Source organism: Schistocerca nitens, chromosome 2, assembly GCF_023898315.1.
Source record: "Schistocerca nitens isolate TAMUIC-IGC-003100 chromosome 2, iqSchNite1.1, whole genome shotgun sequence".
In the NCBI taxonomy this organism is placed as follows: Eukaryota; Metazoa; Arthropoda; class Insecta; order Orthoptera; family Acrididae; genus Schistocerca; species Schistocerca nitens.
In genome coordinates, this window is record NC_064615.1 from 392,697,050 (window position 1) to 392,723,552 (window position 26,503).

General features: G+C 45.8%; 1 long non-coding RNA gene across 1 annotated transcript in view; it reads right to left on the bottom strand.

Moving 5' to 3' along the window:
* Positions 1 to 26,503, bottom strand: part of LOC126234420 (uncharacterized) — a 391,031-nt gene that overhangs the window by 339,784 nt on the left and 24,744 nt on the right. The window lies entirely within an intron of this gene.

Sequence of the window (26,503 nt, forward strand, 5' to 3'; positions counted from 1 at the left end):
TGCAGTTAGCATTATGACGACTGACGTTCTTAGGGGTTTATTAGTGTAGTTTGCTTAATGAACAAATGTTAACTACAGCGTACGCGAGTGTAATTAACTACGAGAGTTCTCTTTGTGCTGAGCAACGCTTAATGCAAGGCGACTTCTACAAATGAACCTTGGTGGAAACACGCAAGTCCCTTAACGTGGGCCAAATCAGCCTAATTGACGCTTTGGGTGTTTCAGTTCACGGAAATCAGCTCTGTATAAAGTAGGAGCGTAGAAATTGCCACATACAGACAAATAATAATACAACCAACGTAATTGTTCGTGTTGAGTAATATACGATGAGCATATCGGACAAAAATTCACCCTAACACTGCGTAACCCCACCTCTAGCCTTGATACTGACTTCAGTTCGGCGAAGAAGGGAGTGGACAAGTTACTTCACGTATGCCAGGTACACCTCTAGACACTCATTGAATATTAGATCCCACAGAACTACCGGATTGCGGAATGTTGAGTGTCACGTTTCAGTCTCTGTTCCAAATAAACCCAGTCCGCAAAACACCTCGAGGAAGGCTTTTGCAACAAAGGCTCCATGCTATCCCCTTTTCTGTGACTAGTTTTTCACTATATTTAATTTCGTGCTTTATTCTGTGTTTAAAGGAACTATCAATTTCGCTGAAAATTTCTGAGGGTATTCTTGTTCCATCGTTACAACTACTGTACAAGAAAGCAAGTGTTTTTCTCACAGGCAGGTTCCGCTTTATTGAAGTAAAGCATCATCAGTGGTCTGTAATTAAAGATATTTACAATTCGATTTGTTTTAGATCGAAAAACAGTTCTCTAACAATTTGTTGGTTTCTACTTATGATTGCTGGTTCGTATATAATGACTTAATTTAGTGTATAAAATGCAAGTCTGAACAGCAGCTGCTGTTTTTATTTAAAACCCAAATATCGACCGGTTTCAGTCATAGACCATTTTCACGGATTAGGTTTCAAACAGAATGAAGTTTTCACTCTGCAGCGGAGTGTGCGCTGATTAGGCAACGGTCCCGAGTTCGAGTCTCGGTCCGGCACACAGTTTTAATCTGCCAGGAAGTTTCAGGGTTCAAACAGTTTAAGCCGTAAACATCTCTTCTGTCCTTACTTAAATAATGACCGTTTCTCATGCGCAGAACATATCATGAATTCTAGAATACAACACAGAACTTCGTACTAATAACAAGGGTAAACCGCTCTGTTTACACAAAAAAAGAAAAAAAAAGAAATACTACTTAAACAGTTCCACTTACGAATGAAACGTGATTCCTTTAAACTCTAGATTACGATCGGGCCGATTATTGTACCCGTAAACAACGCAAACCGGCAATTTTGATGAAACAGCTACGTCTCCACACATTCAAAGCACTCAACATGGTCGAAACTGGGCACGGGCACATCAGATTGACGTCACGAGGACGTAACACCGCAGTGAACGTAATGTTTTGGGCTACTTGAGATGGGGGACGTCGGCTTCAGGTTTGTGACGTAATGAGAGCTGCCTTCTTTTTTTACCTCAATGTTTGTAACAGAGCTTTGCACTCTCTGGAAAATGAAGAAGACTTACTCTTTGTAATTTTTTAATATTAGTAGGGAGAGAGTTGTAATGAGTTGGGACTAATAGGGTCTGAGATTTTAAGCAGATAAGAAATACAGTCACCAGAATTGGCTTTACGTCCGATTGTGCACGCGTTTTGAATTCTTTAGGGATTGTTTGTACCGCTTTTAAGAATATATGGTGTTAAGTTCCAGATAAGTGACCAGCGTTTTTCTTGAAACTGCCTGAATTTCAGTTTTCATGTTAAAAGATTTATTTCTACTCAAGTTATGGGGATATGTGAAGGATGACGGGTTATACAGACCCTGCAGCACGCTCTTGTCTTTTGAGCAATTCCTTTGTTATGTTATTCCACTTCATAAGTACAACTAGTTAATAGCCCGTTCGTTCTCCACGCACAGCGCCGCAGTTACTCAAATGCCGACTCCCTGCTGCTTATAATCATGACGCAGAACAAAAGAGTGAAAGATTTTGTTAATGTACCGCGATTAGCGTATTTCATCTTTGATGCAACACAGCTTCGCTGAGCGTACGAAATCACATTCGCCTTTAGAAGATATTCAAACTGGACATTATTTGACAAAGAGAGATTTCAGTGGAAATTTAGTGAACGGAAGCGATGAAGTTCCTAGGACAAAGCTTTCACCCAGTCATAATATTTCACATAAGTTAAAGACCTTTCAGCGCTCTGTTTCAGTTACACACACAGTTAGAAAACATTTGCATCAGAGTTCATAAATTGTTTACCGAGCGATTTGACGCAGTGGTTAGTACCCTGAACTCGCATTCGGGAGGACGAAGGTTCAATCCCGCGTCCAGCCATCCTGATTTTGGTTTTCCGTGATTTCCCTAAATCTCTCCAGCAAATGCCGGGATGGTTCCTTTCAAACGGCACGGCCGACTTCCTTCTCCGTCCTTCCCTAATCCGAATGGAGCGATGACCTCACTGTTTGGTCCCCTCCCCCAAACAACCCAACCCAACCCCAACCCTATAAATTGTTATTGTAGGAAAACAATAGACGAAACGTCGGACAATTTTACATGCTGACAATGCGGTCACATACATTGAATAATTTTATTGACTACGGCCGCAAAAGCCATCGCTTACAATCCTAGACATTTCTGTGGGATTAAGTTCGGGTGATTTGTCGGGCCACTTGAGGTGTAGTGGGGTGACTGAGTGTCATGAAACAAGCGACGTAAGTATAAAAGACATAACATTTACGCCAGTGACTGTAACACTTTCTTTATTTCACGAGTGCAGTTTCGGCCTTTGGCCATTATCAACTGCAGATTTTTGTAACTTTAAGATATGTCAACTTAAAATGAGCTGACACATTTATATGTCGTTGTCGTTACCATTAAATACATTCGTGACTTGAGTGCACAAGTGACTAGTGATGGGCTAACGAACATGAGTGTCTACAGATTATGTTGTTTTATGAAGTATGGATATTTGTGCTCGCAATAAGTAACAGCGTCACGAATGTAGTTAATAGTAATGACAACGACATGTAAATATGTAGGCTCATTTTAAGTTGACATGGCTTAAGGCCACCAAAAATCTGCACTTGATAATGGCCTAAGGCCGAAATTTCAATCGTGAAATAAAGAAAGTCTTATAGTCACTGGCGTAAATATGATGTCTTTTATAATGTTCAACATGACTGTGAATCTCAAGTATAAAACGCAACATAAGAATTCAGCCCCGTGAACACGGCTGCTGTCATTTTGGAAGGCGGCAGCGGTGCTCACAGCACACTCATCGTCAAGATATGGAAGAAAGAACACCACTTGTTCACCGAGAATGTTGAAGTAAACGTCCTGGTTATTATTACCGGTAACATGAATGTTTGGTTCCAAGCAACGATACTAAAAACACTCCAAAACGTGGAAGAAGCACCTCCGTCAAGAACTACATCCACCAGACATAACTTGTTAAAGACCTCATTGGTTCATCGATGCATCATTTGGAAAGCAAAATCGTGACACGTCTGACCACTCTAAATGGTCCCTATCTGCTAATGTCCAATTTCTTTGTTTTTTGGTCCACTGATGCGCAGCTTTATGTGACGCTGTGAGCAACGCCCTTCTGCGAGGTTCCCGGCTTCAGATGATCACTGCGTGCCGTTGACCTCGCAGTGTTCGCTCTAAAACTGATTGATACTGACTTGAATTCACTGACAGCAGTAACGCCGATCGGATTTGAAACAGATTGTTACCAACAAGACGTGAGATTCGTTTCCGATGTCTGTTGATTATGCTCTTTCTACGACCACAGTTTTTACACCGTGTTGCATGGTTGCGGGTGTTATACCATTCCTTGTAGACACAGCGGGCAATTCGTCTCGATAAACCAACAAATCAGGCAGGCGTATTCACGATGTTATAATGGGCAAGTCTAAGTACGATAGCTCCTTTCTGATGTCCTGCCACGTCTCCATGTCGATTCATCTCACTATTCTGATCCCAGAGAATCGACTAGCACACACACACACACACACACACACACACACACACACACACACACACACACACACACACACACCATCTACATATCTACATCTACATCTACATACATACTCCGCAATCCACCATACGGTGCGTGGCGGAGGGTACCTCGTACCACAACTAGCATCTTCTCTCCCTGTTCCACTCCCAAACAGAACGAGCGAAAAATGACTGCCTATATGCCTCTGTACGAGCCCTAATCTCTCTTATCTTATCTTTGTGGTCTTTCCGCGAAATATAAGTTGGCGGCAGTAAAATTGTACTGCAGTCAGCCTCAAATGCTGGTTCTTTAAATTTCCTCAGTAGCGATTCACGAAAAGAACGCATCCTTTCTTCCAGAGACTCACACCCGAGTTCCTGAAGCATTTCCGTAACACCTACCAGTAACAAATCTAGCAGCCCGCCTCTGAAGTTCTTCTATGTCCTCCCTCAATCTGACGTGATAGGGATCCCAAACGCTCGAGCAGTACTCAAGAATAGGTCGTATTTGTGTGTTATAAGTGGTCTCCTTTACAGATGAACCACATCTTCCCAAAATTCTACCAATGAACCGAAGACGACTATCCGCCTTCCCCACAACTGCCATTACATGCTTGTCCCACTTCATATCACTCTGCAATGTTACGCCCAAATATTTAATCGACGTGACTGTGGCAAGCGCTACACTACTAATGGAGTATTCAAACATTACGGGATTCTTTTTCCTATTCATCTGCATTAATTTACATTTAGTGTTAGCTGCCATTCTTTACACCAATCACAAATCCAGTCCAAGTCATCTTGTATCCTCCTACAGTCACTCAACGACGACACCTTCCCGTACACCACAGCATCATTTGTGTAGATAGAAAACAACAGCGGACCTACCACACTTCCCTGGGGCACTCCAGACACCCTCACCTCCGATGAACACTCACTATCGAGAACAACGTATTGGGTTTTATTACTTAAGAAGTCTTCGAGCCACTCACATATTTGGGAACCAATCCCATATGCTCGTACCTTAGTTAGGAGTCTGCAGTGGGGCACCGAGTCAAACGCTTTCCGGAAGTCAAGGAATATGGCATCCGTCTGATACCCTTCATCCATGGTTCGCAAGATATCATGTGATAAAAGGGCGAGTTTCGTTTCGCAGGAGCGATGCTTTCTAAAGCCGTGCTGATGCATGGACAGAAACTTCTCTGTTTCAAGGAAATTCATTATATTCGAACTGACAATATGTTCGAGAATCCTGCAACAAACTACCGTGGCTTATGCCAGCGGTGGTTGATCACGTGACAACCAAGTATCAGTTCCACATCGACTGCAGTACTCCAAAGCGACTTCTATGCTCTTCTAAAGTTACGTACAGTATAGGCAGTGATCAAAAAGTCTCCGTTCGAGGAGGTTGCTGCAGCGTATATGCAACGTATCGCGATTGCGAAGCGGATACATAAACACCGACATGTAGGCAAGGGATTAGTGTGGCATTCGTCTCTTTCCGACGCGAGTGCGGTAATTGCGCAAACGTGAACTACGGCGAATTTGTTACCAACTGCGTCCAAATAGGACCAGTGTGCTACACTCCTGGAAATTGAAATAAGAACACCGTGAATTCATTGTCCCAGGAAGGGGAAACTTTATTGACACATTCCTGGGGTCAGATACATCACATGATCACACTGACAGAACCACAGGCACATAGACACAGGCAACAGAGCATGCACAATGTCGGCACTAGTACAGTGTATATCCACCTTTCGCAGCAATGTAGGCTGCTATTCTCCCATGGAGACGATCGTAGAGATGCTGGATGTAGTCCTGTGGAACGGCTTGCCATGCCATTTCCACCTGGCGCCTCAGTTGGACCAGCGTTCGTGCTGGACGTGCAGACCGCGTGAGACGACACTTCATCCAGTCCCAAACATGCTCAATGGGGGACAGATCCGGAGATCTTGCTGGCCAGGGTAGTTGACTTACACCTTCTAGAGCACGTTGGGTGGCACGGGATACATGCGGACGTGCATTGTCCTGTTGGAACAGCAAGTTCCCTTGCCGGTCTAGGAATGGCAGAACTATGGGTTCGATGATGGTTTGGATGTACCGTGCACTATTCAGTGTCCCCTCGACGATCACCAGTGGTGTACGGCCAGTGTAGGAGATCGCTCCCCACACCATGATGCCGGGTGTTGGCCCTGTGTGCCTCGGTCGTATGCAGTCCTGATTGTGGCGCTCACCTGCACGGCGCCAAACACGCATACGACCATCATTGGCACCAAGGCAGAAGCGACTCTCATCGCTGAAGACGACACGTCTCCATTCGTCCCTCCATTCACGCCTGTCGCGACACCACTGGAGGCGGGCTGCACGATGTTGGGGCGTGAGCGGAAGACGGCCTAACGGTGTGCGGGACCGTAGCCCAGCTTCATGGAGACGGTTGCGAATGGTCCTCGCCGATACCCCAGGAGCAACAGTGTCCTTAATTTGCTGGGAAGTGGCGGTGCGGTCCCCTACGGCACTGCGTAGGATCCTACGGTCTTGGCGTGCATCCGTGCGTCGCTGCGGTCCGGTCCCAGGTCGACGGGCACGTGCACCTTCCGCCGACCACTGGCGACAACATCGATGTACTGTGGAGACCTCACGCCCCACGTGTTGAGCAATTCGGCGGTACGTCCACCCGGCCTCCCGCATGCCCACTATACGCCCTCGCTCAAAGTCCGTCAACTGCACATACGGTTCACGTCCACGCTGTCGCGGCATGCTACCAGTGTTAAAGACTGCGATGGAGCTCCGTATGCCACGGCAAACTGGCTGACACTGACGGCGGCGGTGCACAAATGCTGCGCAGCTAGCGCCATTCGACGGCCAACACCGCGGTTCCTGGTGTGTCCGCTGTGCCGTGCGTGTGATCATTGCTTGTACAGCCCTCTCGCAGTGTCCGGAGCAAGTATGGTGGGTCTGACACACCGGTGTCAATGTGTTCTTTTTTCCATTTCCAGGTTTCTTGGTTGTCGAAGGACAAACGCCGGTAGACATCCATCAGGCAATGGAGAACGAGGCAGGTTGTCTGAAGCAATCCACCGTTGAGGAATGTTGCTGCTAGGGGTAATGCTCCTTCATGAAAGTAATGTACGTCTCCATATCGCAAATGTCGTAATGCAGAAGTCACGCCAACTCAACTGGGAGACACTGCAACACCCGCTCTATAAACCTGATCTGTACCCACGCAATTATGACGGCTTCAGTTCCTCAAAAAAAGACCTTGAAAGGTCGACGATTCCTGTCTGACGAGGCTGTGCAGCAGGCAGTTACGGACTTCTCATCTCAGCAAGGCACTGGTGTATCGGTCAGATGATTGCCTCAATGCTCACGGCGATTTTCCCTGATTGCACACTGATTGTGGACTGTACGGCCTGCGAATGGAAACTTTTTGATCACCCTTTATACACTACTGGCCATTAAAATTGCTACACCACGAAGATGACGAACTACAGACGCGAAATTTAACCGACAAGAAGAGGATGCTGTGATATGCAAATGATTAGCTTTTCAGAAGATTTGCACAGGGTTGGCGCCGGTGGCGACGCCTACAACGTGCTGACATGAGGAAAGATTCCAACCGATTTCTCATACACAAGCAGCAGTTGACCGGCGTTGCCTGGTGAAACTTTCTTGTGATGGCTCGTGTAAGGAGGAGAAATGCGTACCATCACGTTTCCGACTTTGATAAAGGTCGGATTGTAGCCTATCACGATTGCGGTTTATCGTATCGAGATTGCTGCTCGCTTTGGTCGAGATCCAATGACTGTTAGCAGAATATGGAATCGATGGGTTCAGGAGGGTAATACGGAACGCCGTTCTGGATCCCAACGGCCTCGTATCACTAGCAGTCGAGATGTTTGCATGACATCAACCATCTGCACGAACAGTTCGACGACGTTTGCAGCAGCATGGACTATCAGCTCGGAGACCATGGCTGCGATTACCCTTGACGCTGCATCACAGACAGGAGCGCCTGCGATGTTGTACTCAACGACGAACCTGGGTGTACGAATGGCAAAACGTCATTTTTTTTAGATTAATCCAGGTTTACAGCATCATGATGGTCGCATATGTGTTTGGCGACATCGCGGTGAACGTACATTGGAAGCGTGTATTCGTCATCGCCATACTGGCGTATCACCCGGGGTGATGGTATGGGGTGCCATTGGTTACACGTCTCGGTCACCTCTTGTTCGCATTGACGGCACTTTGAACAGTGGACGTTACATTTCAGATGTGTTACGACCCGTGACTCTACCCTTCATTCGATCCCTGCGAAACCCTACACTTGAGCAGGATAATGCACGGCCGCATGTTGTAGGTCCTGTACGAGCCTTTCTGGATAGAGAAAATGTTCGACTGCCGCCCTGGCCAGCATATTCTCCAGGTCTCTCACCAATTGAAAACGTCTGGTCAATGGTGGCCGGGCAACTGGCTCGTCACAATACCTCAGTCACTACTCTTGATGAACTGTGGTATCGCGTTGAAGCTGCATGGGCAGCTGTACCTGTACACGCCATGCAAGCTCTGTTTGACTCAATGCCCAGACGTATCAAGGCCATTATTACGGCCAGAGCTGGTTGTTCTGGGTACTGATTTCTCAGGATCTACGCACCCAAAGTGCGTGAAAATGTAATCACATGTCAGTCCTAGTATAATATGTTTGTCCAATGAATACCCGTTTATCATGTGCATTTCTTCTTGGTGTAGCAATTTTAATGGACAGTAGTGTTGTTTGTCCAGCCAACTTAGTAGCGTATTGGTTCATTGTACTGCCTATACAACGCAGGCAACCATAAGAGAAGTTTGCGATAGTTCACTAGCTGTATTGCAGTGTCTAATTTAGAGAGGGAAGCAGGCGAGCTAATTTAAATGGTGACCCGGAGATTTCGATCATACGATCGGCGAAACAGGAAATGATACTCTAAACGTTTGAACCATGACTGCTAGAGCGTGTTCCTTGATGGATAGCCACTCAGGTTTAAGATAAGCAAGGATATTCAGTGGTGACCGGCGTAATGTGACAGCTCAATGTTTCGGAACACTTCTGCAGATAGCTCGACTTGGCCTCACGAATGTATCAGGTACTTAGAACAGGTCATGTTGTAGGGACAGAGAGAGATACGCAGTGTCACAGAAGTGGAGCTTGCAGCTTGTATCTTTCAAAGGTAGACTGTCAAGAAGACGAATGAATTTTCTCCAATTTTACACAGTTGATCCCCTGATTTACAGGTTTTAGATTAGGAATTTTGGAAATCGTCAGGAATTCTGGGAGCGGATCAGGGAACCATCTGGCCAGAGGGACTTGGTGAAATGATAGTGGCTAATCTCATTGGAAGAAGGATAAAGAACTTGACAGTCTGGTTTTTGGAGGAGACAAGGATGAAAATCGAGGTTTGAGATCGCAAAATTGATTAGAGGACACAGAATGTCAGAAGTAGCTAATTTCCCGTTTTCGTATTAGAACAAATCGTTACGCCAGGAGGAGATGCAATGCTACATTGAAGAGCCAAAGGAACTGGCACAACTGAGTAATATCGTGTAGTGCCCCCGCGAGCACGAAGAAGTGCCGCAACACGACGTGGCATGGACTCGACTAATGTGTGCTGGAGGCAACTGACACCATGAATCCTAAACCATAAACCCGTAAGAGTACGAGAGAGTGGAGAACTCTTCTGAACAGCACGTTGCAAGGCATTGCAGCTGTGATCAGTAATGCTGATATCTACGGAGTTGGTGGCCACCAGAAGTGTTTAAACTCAGAAGAGTGTTCCTGGAGTCAATCTGTACCAATTCTGGACGTGTGGGGTGTCGCATTGTCCTGCTGGAATTGCTCAATTCCATCGAAATGCACAAAAGACATAAATGGATGCAGGTGGTCAGACAGGATGCTTACGTTCGTGCCATGTGTCAGAGTCGTATGTAGACATATCAGGGGACCCATATCACTCCAACTGCACACGCCTCACACCATTACAGAGCCTCCACCAGCTTGAACAGTCCCCTGCTGATATGCCGGGTCAATGGATTCATGAGGTTGTCTCCATACCCGTACACGTCCATCCGCTCGACCCAATTTGAAACGAGACTCGTCCAACCGCACGTTGACACTTGTTGATGACCCAGCATTGAAATCCGCAGCCATTTGGAGAAGGGTTGCACTCATGTCACGTTGAACGATTCTCTTCAGTCGTCATTGGGTCCGTCCTTGCAGGATCTTTTTCCGGCCGCAGCAATGTTGGAGATTTGATGTTTTACCGGATTCCTGATGTTCACGGTACACTTGTGAAATGGTCGTAAGGGAAAATCCCCTCTTCCTCGCTACCTCTGAGATGCTGTGTCCCGTGCTCTTGCGCCGACTATAGCACCACGTTCAAACTCATTTAAATTTTCATAACTAGCCATTGTAGCAGCAGTAACCGATCTAGTAACAACTGCGCCAGACACTTGTCGTCTTATATAGGCGTTGCAGACCGCAGCGCCGTATTCTGCCTGTTTACATACCTCCGTATTTGAATACGCATGTCTATACCAGTTTCTTTGGCGCTTCAGTGTACTGGAGTTCCTGTGACAGAGTTGTGCTAAAATTCCTACGTCGTCCGGATTTATGTTAGCGTTTGTGCGACGTATGCACTTCTGCTTCTAAGGACAATAGTTTGAACAATGTCAGTTATGTGCATGGGAAATGTGTTCACTGATTACATGTTAGAAATCAAAACAGTTTTCGTTTTGTTATTAACCGTTATTAAGTGATGAATGAAACCTAAAAATATACCAAAAGTGTGACTTTTCTTCTAGATTTGACCAATATTACCTCCTGCAAGAATAACTGACACTTTTTTAAATACCTTATGTATTTCAAACAAGTTTAGTGACAGACTATTACATGTTTTTGTATTAATACGATGGGGGACTCAAAAGTAACCGGAATCGTATTGCTGCACATCGTGTACTTGTAGGAGCAGGTTGCGCCGCCAGAGGGTTGTAGTAGGAGCTCTGCTGAGTCATTCTGCCACGCGGCGTCACCCAACAGTGAGAAGTGTGGTTTCTTGGGCAGTTCTTTGAGTGTGCGTACAGTGCAGACGTGACACGAGGAAATGGCTAGTTCTTACGAACAACGTGCGGCAGTGAAGCTTTGTTTCTTGTTCGGCAAGAACGCAGCAGAAACTGTTGCGATGGTTCAGACAGCCTACAAAGACCATGCTCTTAGTAAAACGCAAGTGTACGAATGGTTTTCTCAGTTTAAAAAGGGAGAAATGGTGGTTGAAGATCAGCCCCGTTCCGGTCGACCTTGAACTGCTCGAAGCGAAGACAACATCGACAAAATCCGTGATCTCATCAGTGAAGATCGACGCAGGACAATCGACCAACTCGAGAACTTGTCTGGGTTGTCCTGGAGCTCAGTTCAGCGCATCTTGACCATCGATATGGGGATGCGAAGAGAGGCAGCAAAATTCGTGCCGAAGCTTCTTACCGGAGATCGAAGGGATCGTCGCGTTCAAGTCTGTCTCGAAATGAAGGACGCGTTCAAAGGTGATCCACATTTTTTCAACAAAATAATTACAGGTGATGAGTCATGGTGCTATGGGTACGATCCATAAAGTAAACAACAGTCATCACAATGGAGGTCACATGGCTCACCTCGACCAAAAAGAGCTCGACAAGTGAAATCAAATGTGAAAACGATGTTGATCTGTTTTTTTTTTTTTTTTTTTTTTTTGACATCAAAGGGATCGTACACTCTGAATTTGTCCCTGAAAACCAGACAGTAAACCAACAATTCTATTAGGAGGTTATGAAACGGCTTCGCAGAAGTTTGTCGCGAAAACGTCCGGCTTTGTGGGATTCTGGCGTGTGGTTCCTGCATCACGACAACGCTCCCGCGCACACGGCTCTCAGCGTTCGCCAGTTTTTGGCCTCAACGAAGGCGACTACCTTGACCCACGCACCCTATTCGCTGGATTTAGCACCCTCGGACTTCTCCCTATTCCTGAGGATGAAAAGAGACTTGAGAGGGAAGCGTTTTGCTGATGTGGAAGACGTAAAACGCAATGTCATGAAAGTGCTAGCAGGTATCAAAGAGGACGAATTTAAAAGGTGCTTCGAATACTGGAATGAACGTTTGGACAAGTGTATTAATGCTAATGGAGAGTACTTCGAAGGAGATTAAGGTTTATTTGAAAACAATAAAGTATATATAATGAGATTTTCACTCTGCAGCGGAGTGTGCGCTGATATGAAACTTCCTGGCAGATTAAAACTGTGTGCCCGACCGAGACTCGAACTCGGGACCTTTGCCTTTCGCCGGCAAGTGGTCTACCAACTGAGCTACCGAAGCACGACTCGCGCCAGGTACTTACAGCTTTACTTCTGCCAGTACCTCGTCTCCTACCTTCCAAACTTTACAGAAGCTCTCCTGCGAACCTTGCAGAACTAGCACTCCTGAAAGAAAGGATATTGCGGAGACATGGCTTAGTCACAGCCTGGGGGATGTTTCCAGAATGAGATTTTCACTCTGCAGCGGAGTTCGCAGGAGAGCTTCTGTAAAGTTTGGAAGGTAGGAGACGAGGTACTGGCAGAAGTAGAGCTGTGAGTACCGGCCGTGAGTCGTGCTTCGGTAGCTCAGTTGGTAGAGCACTTGCCCGCGAAAGGCAAAGGTCCCTAGTTCGAGTCTCGGTCGGGCACACAGTTTTAATCTACCAGGAAGTTTAATGAAGTATATGCTTTCTAGAAAGAAATTCTGGTTATTTTTGGGTTCCCCCTCGTACATCTGTCGTATTCAGTCTTACGTATGTTCATTTTCAGCATAAAAGAAGTAATTATAACAGTTAGTCTGAATTCAATGTTCTTTCCGTTACTCTAGCCTTGACGTGTGCGACCTGCAATGCTATACGACATGTGAGCAATTTCACGCCTACATCGATTGTCATTATGTGTGTTAGAGTAAAGCTTGAATCTATGATTAGCGTCCTAAATTCAGACTGTATTTAAGAGACAAACAGATCTGTGGTACGTTATACTACCTCAGAATATTGTCTATACGTAATACGCTACAATGTAAGCTAAATTTCAGTGCCAGTCGACAGACGTCAGACGTCTAGGATTACTGTTGCGGTCTGATACCACACGTGACGAAAAGGATGAAATGCTTAATTTTGGAGTAGTGAACAAGCCGTTGTAGTCCACCAAACATCCACGTTTTTATCTCATTCCGGATTTTTTCATGAACATCGTTTAACATGGAGGCTACGCGAAATTAAAAAGGCCCGGGGCGCCCCGTACAGGGGAAGAATACAACCGATGCTAGTACGTTCATTGTGAGAGCTCGAACGATTATTAAAAGCAAACAGCCAGTGTGTACATTCGGCGAGCGCGGACGCCTCGCTCGGGCTGCGATATCGACGACGTGAGATCGAACGTCCGCCTCCGGACAGGTCCGGACAAAGGCGGGATACAACAGCCCAGCCACTCATTCACGGCTGCGGCGTTAATTTCCCCTGCTAAGACTCGCCGCCCGTGGGACCTAACCGGTTGCCGAGAACTGGCAATTGTGCTCTCTGGCAGCCAACTAAGGCAGTCTGCCCACTCTGCTTTGAGGCAACATAGTGTATGTTATTCGGCTTCGTGCAAACTATTACTAACTGCCTAGTATTTTTCGCGGATTTCTTGTAGTTAGTGCTGTCGCTATGTTTTTGGAATAGGGCATTTATCGTTCACATTATATATCAGTGACTTAGAGCAGAAGTTCCCAATCTTTCCGAAACAATTGCCCAAGAACGGGATCAGATCTCGGCCAACATCCCTAAATTTTGAACCAAATTACACTTCAAACTGAAAAGAAAAGTACTTGCTTCAACTCCTAGTGTTGGCGTAACAGAAGTGAATTACGAAACACGATATACATTCATGGCTTAACCAACCTGAACCTTGATATCAGGTCGAGTCGCTAGTCGTGGCGGAGTCCAAATAGTCGTCAAATCTAACAGTATAAAAAATTAACCCTTTAGACGCAAATCTTGTCATATGAAGGACCAATGAAAGCGTGCCCTCCCTATGAGGTAAAAAATTTACAAACAGGATTTCCCTATGTAGTACAAAGCTCAGGTGCTATTCCAATTTTGTAGAGCCTTGGCAATACTGACAATTTAATAATAAGAAAATCAAAATGGGATAAGATGTGAATTGAAGTTTGTATTAGGGAAGGGAATTGGACTATAGCAGTCCGTGCAGCTGTGTCAGCCACAAAGTCAGTGTAGTGTAGTAAGTAACACAGCTGCCTAGGCAGTAGGAGAACCCTGTTCAAGTCCTGACTGTGGCAAAAAGTTTTATTCATTGCTTCAATTCTACTCTCATCTTAGTTAAAGATGAGACTCAATATGTGTGTGTGAAATCTTATGGGACTTAACTGCAAAGGTCATCAGTCCCTAAGCTTACACACTACTTAACCTAAATTATCCTAAGGACAAACACACACACCCATCCCGAGGGAGGACTCGAACCTCCGCCGGGCCCAGCCGCACAGTCCGTGACTGCAGCGCCTTAGACCGCTAGGCTAATCCCGCGCGACAGGCTCAATATGTCTCCAGGAAAATGTAATTACATCAGATCAATAGATCACCTACGACAGAGGTAAAGGAAGAATTTCCCCATTACATACAAAGCTGAGGTGCTATTCCAATATCAGAGAGCCTCCGCAGTACTAACAATTTAAGAAGGGGAAAATCAAGATGGGCTAAGGTGTGAATTGAGGTTTCTATTAGGGAGGGCACTGAACTAGGCTAGCCCGTGAAGAAGTGTTAGCTACAATGCGCGGGTGGTGTAACAGATAACACATTTGCCTAGTAAGCAAGAGACATGATTTCAAGTCCCAACCTTGCCAGAAACTTTAATTCATTACTTCAGCTTCTAACCTTTTCAAAGTTTTTTACAATAAATACGAAAAAAATTTGGTTAGGCTTTATCGTAACTGTGAAACAACGGGTTTACTGTTGCCAGTCACTATTTATTTATTTTTGCAATGTGTCTCAGACGTTTAAACTTTCATTATCAGGTGGATTTCAGTGCATTAACACTGCATACACATACTGAGTAACCAGTTCGCAGTGATCTGTGGAATTGTCTAGAAGAACAAAACAAAACACTTTTTTAATACATGACTCATAAATACACGCACACCCACTCTTCTCACATAATGTAATAGTAATAATAAGTAAATTATTGTTTATACAAAAATCTTGCCACTGTTGGCAACGTGATTATTACATTTCATGTTTCTAATATGTCATCCGGATTACTTAAATCACTACCAAATATAAAGATACGGAAACGTGACAGAAAAGGGTTTGTGACCAATTGAGATATTTGCACGTACATTTCAATTCGTTTACACAACCAAAGCACTGAGATTTGCCCCAAAACATCGTTTTGTTTTTATGTATGTTCTTTGCGCTTACTAGATTCTAGACGCCATCTTTGTTCCCTTAGTATTTATAAAGTGTGATGACAAGAAAACAAAAATGAAATGACGAAATGATGAAAAATAAAAAGAAAAATATCACTTGCAATCAGTGAGATGGTTGGTTCTGCTTACTTTTAAGAATACCGTTTTAAATATGGTTTACTGTCAGATAGTGCACATCGCAGCTTTTCTTTCATTACTGTCATAATGAAATGGTTTGGGTTTTCTCAGGTGGAGGTCAGCGGTCAGACTGATTCAAAAGCGGATCAATGTCAGTAGTAGCCTTTATTTACAGTGACGGAAAAAAGATTCAAAACTAAAAAATAATTAATTTTGAGTAATGAAATTTCCGGAATAGGTTTATATAGGTAACCAATTTAAATGATTAACTTTGCAAGATCACAGGTTAATGTAAGTGGGAGATAAGCCATTGCAAATGTGAAATGCTGGTACGTTAATAACCGGTGTAACAGCCATAATGTTAAGTGCAAGCATGCAAACATGCAAGCATTGTATTGTACAGGTGCCGGATGCCACTTTGTATGATGTAGTTCCATGCCTGTTACATCTACATCTATATTTATACTCCGCAAGCCACCCAACTGTGTGTGGCGGAGGGCACTTTACGTGCCACATTCATTACCTCCCTTTCCTGTTCCAGTTTCGTATGGTTCGCGGAAAGAACGACTGCCGGAAATCCTCCGTGCGCGCTCGAATCTCTCTAATTTTACATTCGTGATCTCCTCGGGAGGTATAAGTAGGAGGAAGCAATATATTCGATACCTCATCCAGAAACGCACCCTCTCCGCGATGCAGAGAGCCTCTCTTCCAAAGTCTGCCACTTGAGTTTGCTAAACATCTCCGTAACGATATCACGCTTACCAAAGCCGGCCGGAGTGGCCGAGTGGTTCTAGGCGCTACAATCTGGAACCGTGCGACCGCTACGGTCACAGGCTCAAATCCTACCTCGGGCATGGATGTGTGCGATGTCCTTACGTTAGTTAGCTTTAAGTACTTCTAATTTCTAGGGGACTGATGACCTCAGCAGTGAAGTCCCATAGTGCTCAGAGCCATTTGAACCATTTGCAAGGTTACCAAATAAACCTGTGACGAAACGCACCGCTCTTCTTTGGATCTTCTCTACCTCCTCTGTCAACCTAACCTGGTACGGATCCCACACTGATGAGCAATACTCAGGTATAGGTCGAACGAGTGTTTTGTAAGCCACCTCCTTAGCTGATGGACTACATTTACACTTGATTGGATAGTGTCTTGAAAGGAGGATATAAGATGAACATCAACAAAAGCAAAACGAGGATAATGGAATGCAGTCGAATTAAGTCGGGTGATGCTGAGTGTATTAGATTAGTAAATGAGACACTTAAATCAGTAAAGGAGTTTAGCTATTTGGGGAGCAAAATAACTGATGATGGTCGAAGTACAGGGGATATAAAACGTAGACTGGCAATGGCAAGGAAAGCGTTTCTGGAGAAGAGAAATTTGTTAACATCGAGTAGAGATTTAAGTGTCAGGAAGTCGTTTTTGAAAGTATTTGTATGGAGTGTAGCCATGTATGGAAGTGAAACATGCACGATAAATAGTTCAGACAAGAAGAGAATAGAAGCTTTCGAAATGTGGTGCTACAGAAGAATGCTGAATATTAGATGGTTAGATCACATAACTAATGAGGAGGTGTTGAATAGGATTGGGAAGAAGAGAAGTTTGTGGCACAACTTGACGAGAAGAAGGGATCGGTTGGTAGGACATGTTCTGAGGCATCAAGGGATCACCAATTTAGTATTGGAGGGCAGCGTGGAGAGTGAAAATCGTAGAGGGAGACCAAGAGATGAATACACCAAGCATATTCAGAAGAATGTAGGTTGCAGTAGGTACTTTGAGATGAAGAAGCTTGCACAGGATAGAGTAGCATGGAGAGCTGCATCAAACCAGTCTCAGGACTGAAGACCACAACAACAGGTCTATACAGAGACGGTTAATGCTCTCTGCGAGTGACGCTGCAGTTGTTGTCCAGTGATGACCTGTATGTGCTCGATTGGAGACAGGTCTGATGATCGAGCAGGCCAAGGCAACATGTCGACACTTGTAGAGCATGTTGGGTTACGGCAGCGGTTTTTGGGCGAGCGTTATCCTGTTAGAAAACAGCTCCCGGTAGCAGCAAAACCGATCGAATCGCAACATTGAGTACTAATTTGTAGTCAGGGTGCGTGGGATAACTACGAGAATGCTCCAGTTCTCATACTAAATCGCACGTAGTGTGTCCAGCACGCAGAAAGGTTGGCAGCAGGCCCTCAACTTGCCTTATTCCAATCAACGCATGACCATCACTGGTGCCGAAGCGGAACCAACTTTCGACAGGAGACACAACAGACGTCTACCCTGCCCTCCAATGACATGTCGCTTGACACTACTGAAGTCTAAAATGGAGGCGGTTTGGGGTCAGTTGAATGCACGCTACAGGGCGTCTGGCTCGGAGCTGTCTTTGAAGTATCCTATTTGTAACAGTTCTTTGTGTCACGGTGATGCTAACTGCTGCTCAAACAGCTGCTGCAGACGCAGTTTGATGCGCCAGAGACATACGCTGCAGAAGATGGTCTTGCCTCTTAGGTAGTGCCACGTGGCCATCCAGACCCCGGTCTTCTTGCGACCGTACATTCTACATCTACATCTTCATCTACATTTACTCCGCAATTCACACTTAAGTGCCTGGCAGAGGGTTCATCGAACCATTTTCATACTACTTCTCTACCATTCCACTCTCGAATGGCGCGAGGGGAAAAGGAACACCTAAATCCTTTCGTTCGATCTCTGATTTCTCTTATTTTATTATGATGATGATTTCTTCCTACGTAGGTGGGTGTCAACAAAATATTTTTGCATTCGGAAGAGAAATTAGACGACTGAAATTTCGTAAATAGATCCTGCCGCAAAGAAAACCGCCTTTGTTTCAGTCACTGCCACCCCAACTCGCGTATCATATCAGTGTCACTCTCACCCATATTGCGCGATAACACGAAACGAGCTGCCCCTCTTTGCACTTTTTCGATGTCCTCCGTCAATCCTACCTGGTAAGGATCCCACACCACGCAGAAATATTCCAGCAGAGGACGGACAGGTGTAATGTAGGCTGCCTCTTTAGTGGGTTTGTCGCATCTTCTAAGTATTTTGCCAACAAAGCGCAGTGTTCAAACTCAGTGAGGTATTGATAATGACTTCTTTGTCACCTTAGAGACATTCCTGACTTACATCAACTTACCGCGTCCTATCTCAACGGTAACCAACACTCACAATGTGTAGCTAAAGCAAACCTGACTTGCATCCTGATAGTGGCGCTAATAAGGACACTCTTATGCGACTATGTGGTCCTTCCAATTTAAGTTGCTCGTAATTGTAATTCCAAGGTATTTAATCGAAATTCCCGCGCCCGGGTTCCCGGGTTCGATTCCCGGCGGGGTCAGGGATTTACTCTGCCTCGTGATGACTGGGTGTTGTGTGATGTCCTTAGGTTAGTTAGGTTTAAGTAGTTCTAAGTTCTAGGGGACTGATGACCATAGATGTTAAGTCCCATAGTGCTCAGAGCCATTTGAACCATTTTGATCGAAATGACAGCCATTAGAATTGTGCGATTTCTCTCTAGATCATTTTGTGATTGGAATTGATCGTCTGACAATTTTACTAGACGGTAAATTACAAAAAAAAAATGGTTCAAATGGCTCTGAGCACCATGGGACTCAATTGCTGAGGTCATTAGTCCCCTAGAACTTAGAACTAGTTAAACCTAACTAACCTAAGGACATCACAAACGTCCATGCCCGAGGCAGGATTCGAACCTGCGACCGTAGCGGTCTTGCGGTTCCAGACTGCAGCGCCTTTAACCGCACGGCCACTTCGGCCGGCCGGTAAATTACAGCGTCGTATGCAAACAATCTAGGGAGGCGCTCAGATTATCACCTAGATCGTTTATGTAAATCGGGACCAGCAGAGGACCTATGACACTACGTTGCGGAATACCAGATATCACTTCTGTTTTATTCGATGATTCACCATCTATCACCACGAACTGTGACCTCTCTGAGAGGAAACCTCGAATTCAGTCACACAACTGAGGCAATACTCCATATGCACGCAATTTGATTAATAGTCGCTTGTGAGGAACAGTATCAAAAGCCTTCTGGAAATCTATGAATATGGAATCGATCTGAGATCCTTTGTCGACAGCACTCATTACTTGATGGGAATAAAGAGCTAGCTGTGTTGGACACTCTCGTGACTACCGCTCCTAGCAATCTTGTAAAGTGGCTACATTCCCACCAAGTCTTTCTGCGATATCGAAGAAGAAACATCTAGCTTCTCGTAGTGCTATTACACGACCTAGTTCAAACTCAGTGAACTACTGATAATGACCTCTTAGTCAGCTTAGAGACATTCTTGACTAACATCAACTCACCGCGTCCTATCTCAATCATGACCGTTACAACACATAGTTAAAGCAAACTTGATTTGCATCCTGACAGTGGCGCTACTAACAGCCACTCTTATGCGACTATTGCGAAACTGGAGTAGACATCATCCTCCAGATTGGAAAACTTTATTTTGTGTCGCATAACTCCTTACGGTATTGCGATTTTTTTTAACCGTCAGTGTATTTCGGTGTTTGTTGGAGGCTTGTGCCCCCGTCAGGCGGGCGTCAGGTATGGTGCTCCCGGACGCTGGTGCATGGAGTCTAGTGATGATGCAGCCAGCTGTCACCATGTCTAGCTCTTCATGGCGATATAGGGTTTGGCAATATCAGCATACTCGAGCTGCCGGCTGTGGATGAGTGGCGGTGCGAGGTATCATGGCTTGGCCGGTTGTATGCCTGGTGGATGGCCCAGTGGGAGGAATGTGAGTACGAGCCCTGGACCTATGTCTGGCTGGAAGCGTCCGGCTCTGGCGAACGAGCAGTGGCTCGGTTGCTAGGAGGGCCCATCAGCGCTGCGAATAGACCCTCTAGCAGGTGGTACTGTCAGGAGCGAAGGCGGATGCGTGGTGGAAACCTTCATTGTAGAGGACGCCAACTCGAAGACTCATCGATTCAACGACCAGCCTGGTGGGTCGGCCTGTGTTTATAAGAGCCATAACGGATGTTTGGTGGTGTGGCTGACGCGAACGTCACACGCGCCGTGTGCCGAAGCGTCGCTGATTTCGGCAACCGGCTCGTCACTGCCCAACAGGCAGGATGCAGCGTGTAAATGGGTGGCGTGGCGCAATGCCGCCGCAGCATATTACGGCAAGTGGCTGCCTGTGGCAACGAGCCCTCGCGCGTTAAGCTCGCGCCGTTACGCGTAGCTGAAAGTCAACTTTCACAAGTACTGGCGCAAAGAGTACATGTTGCTGAAAGTTTTTGTCGATGGTTATAGTTACTAGTTACAGAACTGTGAAGTCTTCAGTTTGGCTAGATCACAGTGGTAGCTACTTGGGGATCTACTGAGGAGAACAGTTCAAAAAATTGTATCTCAAAATGTCCAGTCATTGCTAAATAATAAATTTAAAGCAGCAACCACAAACCAGAAGTACTCATACTGATGAAGTCTGTCAGCAATAGAGGGTACTCATAGCTTTATTACGTATGACACGATCAAACACCCAGAAGAATTATACCGTAACGGACTTCAGCTGCTGTTATATGGACTGCAATCTTCACATCAGGACTTACCAAGTCAGCACTCGTATCAGGCCATCGGCATTAGTGGTTTTTTCCTTTCGTCCTCTGCTTTACAGTGTTCAAAAGTACGTTCATAATAAATATATTAGATCGTGCAAACAACGATTCTTAGGTTCTCATATGGTACTGAGAAAGATATACCACACGTTCCCTCTTCATAATTTTCTATTCGAGCATTTGTGATACAGAGTTCCTTATTTCAGATTTATACATTTCCTCTTCTTCAAAAAATGGTTCAAATGGCTCTGAGCACTATGGGACTCAACTGCTGAGGTCATTAGTTCCCTAGAACTTAGAACTAGTTAAACCTAACTAACCTAAGGACATCACAAACATCCATGCCCAAGGCAGGATTCGAACCTGCGACCGTAGCGGTCTTGCGGTTCTAGACAGCAGCGCCTTTAACCGCACGGCCACTTCGGCCGGCTTCCTCTTCTTCATCATCCCTGAAATTTTATATCACCTACATACTAACACCCTACAAACTGGGAACACATTACACCCATTTAAAACTAGTTATCGCTGTGTCTCTTATTAGATGTTAAACTCGCTAATTACTATCAATGTCGACCTGGTAGAACTTTTACTTGTCACTAAACAGAACAGTGGGTACGTTTAGTTGTAGTAGTGATTGTATACATGGTGATTTTGCTAAGTGGTAACATACTTCTGGAAACGGTCCCTGGAATCACAAGCAGCAAGAAATGTCATATGGACGTATGGTCGTAAATACTTTCCGAGGGAGGTACATCCAGTTGACAATGGAGATAGAAGATCTTCGGCAGTGACCTCGTTGTCAACACTAGGCAGGTGACACGCTAGCAGGGGGTGAGCCAGGCAATTCTGTGCAACATTTTCGTCGATGGCCGTCACTACCGGTGTGACTTCCAATGTGTGCAGGCTTTATTGCGTAAGGCCTTGCCTCTAAAGTAACGTTTTTGTCTCTGGTTTGTCACACAGACCACCCTGGTGCTGATATTTCTGTCATTCATTGTATACAGAGACGAGGTTACCTTTACGAAGGGCAGTATCGACAAGCTTCTGTAATTGTTTGAAATTTTTTGCTAAAACTCAACCCAAAAATTTGTCTTACTAGTGAATATGACTTTTCGCAACAAATGTCACATTCATATTTTCAGGATTAGGACCCTGCTTGCACATCTATAAATATTTAAAAGTGTTTTTTGAATAAAAGTCTGCGGCAGTTAACGAAATTTGTATTTTTTAATTTTTTGGTGGTGGTCGTAAAATACCTCTCCCCATGCTGACCACATTATGGAAAATGCATTGGTGTTGTTAAGATTGTGATAAAGGATATTGTCAGTTTCTGGAAAGCACTTATACATCAGCAGCTATTTTAAAGGTATATTGTTAATAAAAATCAGTAGCAAATAAAGAATTGTTTTTAAATTTTTTGTGGTGGGCATTAAATAAACCCTTCGCTCAAGCCCTGCCATGGAGCTACGCGTTATGAAAAATGCGTTGGTGTTTTTAGGGTAACTGCCGACCGTCTCGTGGGGCCAGTTATCCTTCTTCAATGGTGAACCATATTTGCAGTTCCTGCAGGTTCACTCTGACTTTCTTTCTCTCTTTGGTGGTTCAAAGAACAATGTCGCTACTACATATAGTGCTCCAGTTCAAAGCCGAGTGCGGTTAAAACTCTGGTGTAGATAGAATATCCCTACTTTCTGGTGTATTCCCAAATGTGCTTTCAATAATTGGAAACTACACTGTACCTCCCTAGGAATCCATTTCCGGCCAAATGTCCGCATGACCTTTTCTGCTCCTTATTATCTCAGCGGTCGTTTCCTATAGTTTGTCCCCATTTAGCAAAATCATCCTGTGTAGTTTTAGAAGAGCTATGAGTGTATACCGCTATAAATGGAATAATGGGTATGTGCTATTGCAATAAAACTACGGGTACGCAATATTTTAGTTGAGCTGTGAGTGAACTGAGGTGAAAAAGATATCATGGGATAGCAATATGTGCATATACAGAAGGCTGTAATGTCACGTACGCAAGGTATAAAAGAGTAGTGCATTGGCGTAGCTGTTATTTGTACTCAGCTGATTCATGTGAACTTTCCGATGTGATTGTGGCCGCACGAAGGGAATTAACAGACTTTCAAAGCGGAATGGTAGTTGGAGCTAGACGCATGGGACATTCCACTTCGTAAATCGTTAGGGTATCAATATTGCGAGATCTATAGTAACAAGAGCGTGCCGAGAATATCAAATTTGAGATACACTCCTGAAAATTGAAATAAGAACACAGTGAATTCATTGTCCCAGGAAGGGGAAACTTTATTGACACATTCCTGGGGTCAGATACATCACATGATCACACTGACAGAACCACAGGCACATAGACACAGGCAACAGAGCATGCACAATGTCAGCACTAGTACAGTGTATATCCACCTTTCGCAGCAATGCAGGCTGCTATTCTCCCATGGAGACGATCGTAGAGATGCTGGATGTAGTCCTGTGGAACGGCTTGCCATGCCATTTCCACCTGGCGCCTCAATTGGACCAGCATTCGTGCTGGACGTGCAGACCGCGTGAGACGACGCTTCATCCAGTCCCAAACATGCTCAATGGGGGACAGATCCGGAAATCTTGCTGGCCAGGGTAGTTGACTTACACCTTCTAGAGCACGTTGGGTGGCACGGGATACATGCGGACGTGCATTGTCCTGTTGGAACAGCAAGTTCCCTTGCCGGTCTAGGAATGGTAGAACGATGGGTTCGATGACGGTTTGGATGTACTGTGCACTATTCAGTGTCCCCTCGACGATCACCAGTGGTGTACGGCCAGTGTAGGAGATCGCTCCCCACACCATGATGCCGGGTGTTGGCCCTGTGTGCCTCGGTCGTATGCAGTCCTGATTGTGGCGCTCACCTGCACGGCGCCAAACACGCATACGACCATCATTGGCACCAAGGCAGAAGCGACTCTCATCGCTGAAGACGACACGTCTCCATTCGTCCCTCCATTCACGCCTGTCGCGACACCACTGGAGGCGGGCTGCACGATGTTGGGGCGTGAGCGGAAGACGGCCTAACGGTGTGCAGGACCGTAGCCCAGCTTCATGGAGACGGTTGCGAATGGTCCTCGCCGATACCCCAGGAGCAACAGTGTCCCTAATGTGCTGGGAAGTGGCGGTGCGGTCCCCTACGGCACTGCGTAGGATCCTTGGCGTGCATCCGTGCGTCGCTGCGGTCCGGTCCCAGGTCGACGGGCACGTGCACCTTCCGCCGACCACTGGCGACAACATCGATGTACTGTGGAGACCTCACGCCCCACGTGTTGAGCAATTCGGCGGTACGTCCACCCGGCCTCCCGCATGCCCACTATACGCCCTCGCTCAAAGTCCGTCAACTGCACATACGGTTCACGTCCACGCTGTCGCGGCATGCTACCAGTGTTAAAGACTGCGATGGAGCTCCGTATGCCACGGCAAACTGGCTGACACTGACGGCGGCGGTGCACAAATGCTGCGCAGCTAGCGCCATTCGACGGCCAACACCGCGGTTCCTGGTGTGTCCGCTGTGCCGTGCGTGTGATCATTGCTTGTACAGCCCTCTCGCAGTGTCCGGAGCAAGTATGGTGGGTCTGACACATCGGTGTCAATGTGTTCTTTTTTCCATTTCCAGGAGTGTATTACTGTTCACCACCGACAACGCAGTGGTCGGCGGCCGTCATTTAACTATCGAGAGCAGCGGCGTGTTCGTAGAGTTGTTACTGCTAACAGACAAGCAATATTGCGTGAAATCTCAGAAATCAATGTGAGGTGTACGACGAAAGTATCCGTTAAGAGAGTGCGGCAAAATTTGATGTCAATGGGCTATATAGCAGCACACGACCGACGCGAGTGCCTCTGCTAACAGCACGATATCGCCTGCAGCACCTCTGCTCGGCTCATGACCATGTCGGTTGGACCCTAGACAACTGGAACATCGTGGCGTGGGCAGATGAGACCCGATTTCAGTTGGCGATATCTGCCGATAGGGTTCGAGTGTGGTACTGACTCCACGAAGCCATGGACGCAACAAGGCACTGTGCAAGCTGGTGGTATTTCCATAATGGAGTTGGGTATCTTTACATGGGTCATTGACTGGAAATTGTTATGTTCAGCTAGTTGGAGAGACCATTTGCAGCCATTCATGGACTTCATGTTCTCAAACAACGATGGAATTAATGATGACTAACTGACAACCTCAGCTGCCGACAGGTGTTGTTGTTATACCTCGTTGTGGACAGCTGAAAATGTGTGCCCCGACCGGACTCGAACCCGGGATCTCCTGCTTACATGGCAGACTCTCTATCCACCTGAGCCACCGAGGACACAAGTGAATAGCGCGACTGCAGGGACTTATCCCCTGCACGCTTCCCGTGAGGCTCACATACCCCACTGTCCACACTTCTACATATGTATTGTACCTTACAGACATTTTCCCAGCCACTAATTACTCGCGCACGCTTTGGCGGTTCCCGTAAGAGTTTGGGCAACCTGTGCGCATTCGCACAGACGAAGGTCAATGGCTGGGTAGCCTTTAACTATACAGGGCTATTACAAATGATTGAAGCGATTTCATAAATTCACTGAAGCTCCATTGATTGACATATGGTCACGACACACTATAGATACGTAGAAAAACTCATAAAGTTTTGTTCGGCTCAAGCCGCACTTCAGGTTTCTGCCGCCAGAGCGCTCGAGAGCGCAGTGAGACAAAATGGCGACAGGAGCCAAGAAAGCGTATGTCGTGCTTGAAATGCACTCACATCAGTCAGTCATAACAGTGCAACGACACTTCAGGACGAAGTTCAACAAAGATCCACCAACTGCTAACTCCATTCGGCGATGGTATGCGCAGTTTAAACCTTTTGGATGCCTCTGTAAGGGGAAATCAACGGGTCGGCCTGCAGTCAGCGAAGAAACGGTTGAACGCGTGCGGGCAAGTTTCACGCATAGTGATGTGAAAGATTCAGTGTTTAAACCTCCTCTACCAAGAAACGTGCCAGAACTGCGAGCTCGCATCAACAATGCTGTCCAACTCATTGATGGGGACATGCTGCGCCGAGTGTGGGAGGAACTTGATTATCGGCTTGATGTCTGCCGAATCACTAAAGGGGCACGTATCGAACATTTGTGAATGCCTAAAAAAACTTTTTGAGTTTTTGTATGTGTGTGCAAAGCATTGTGA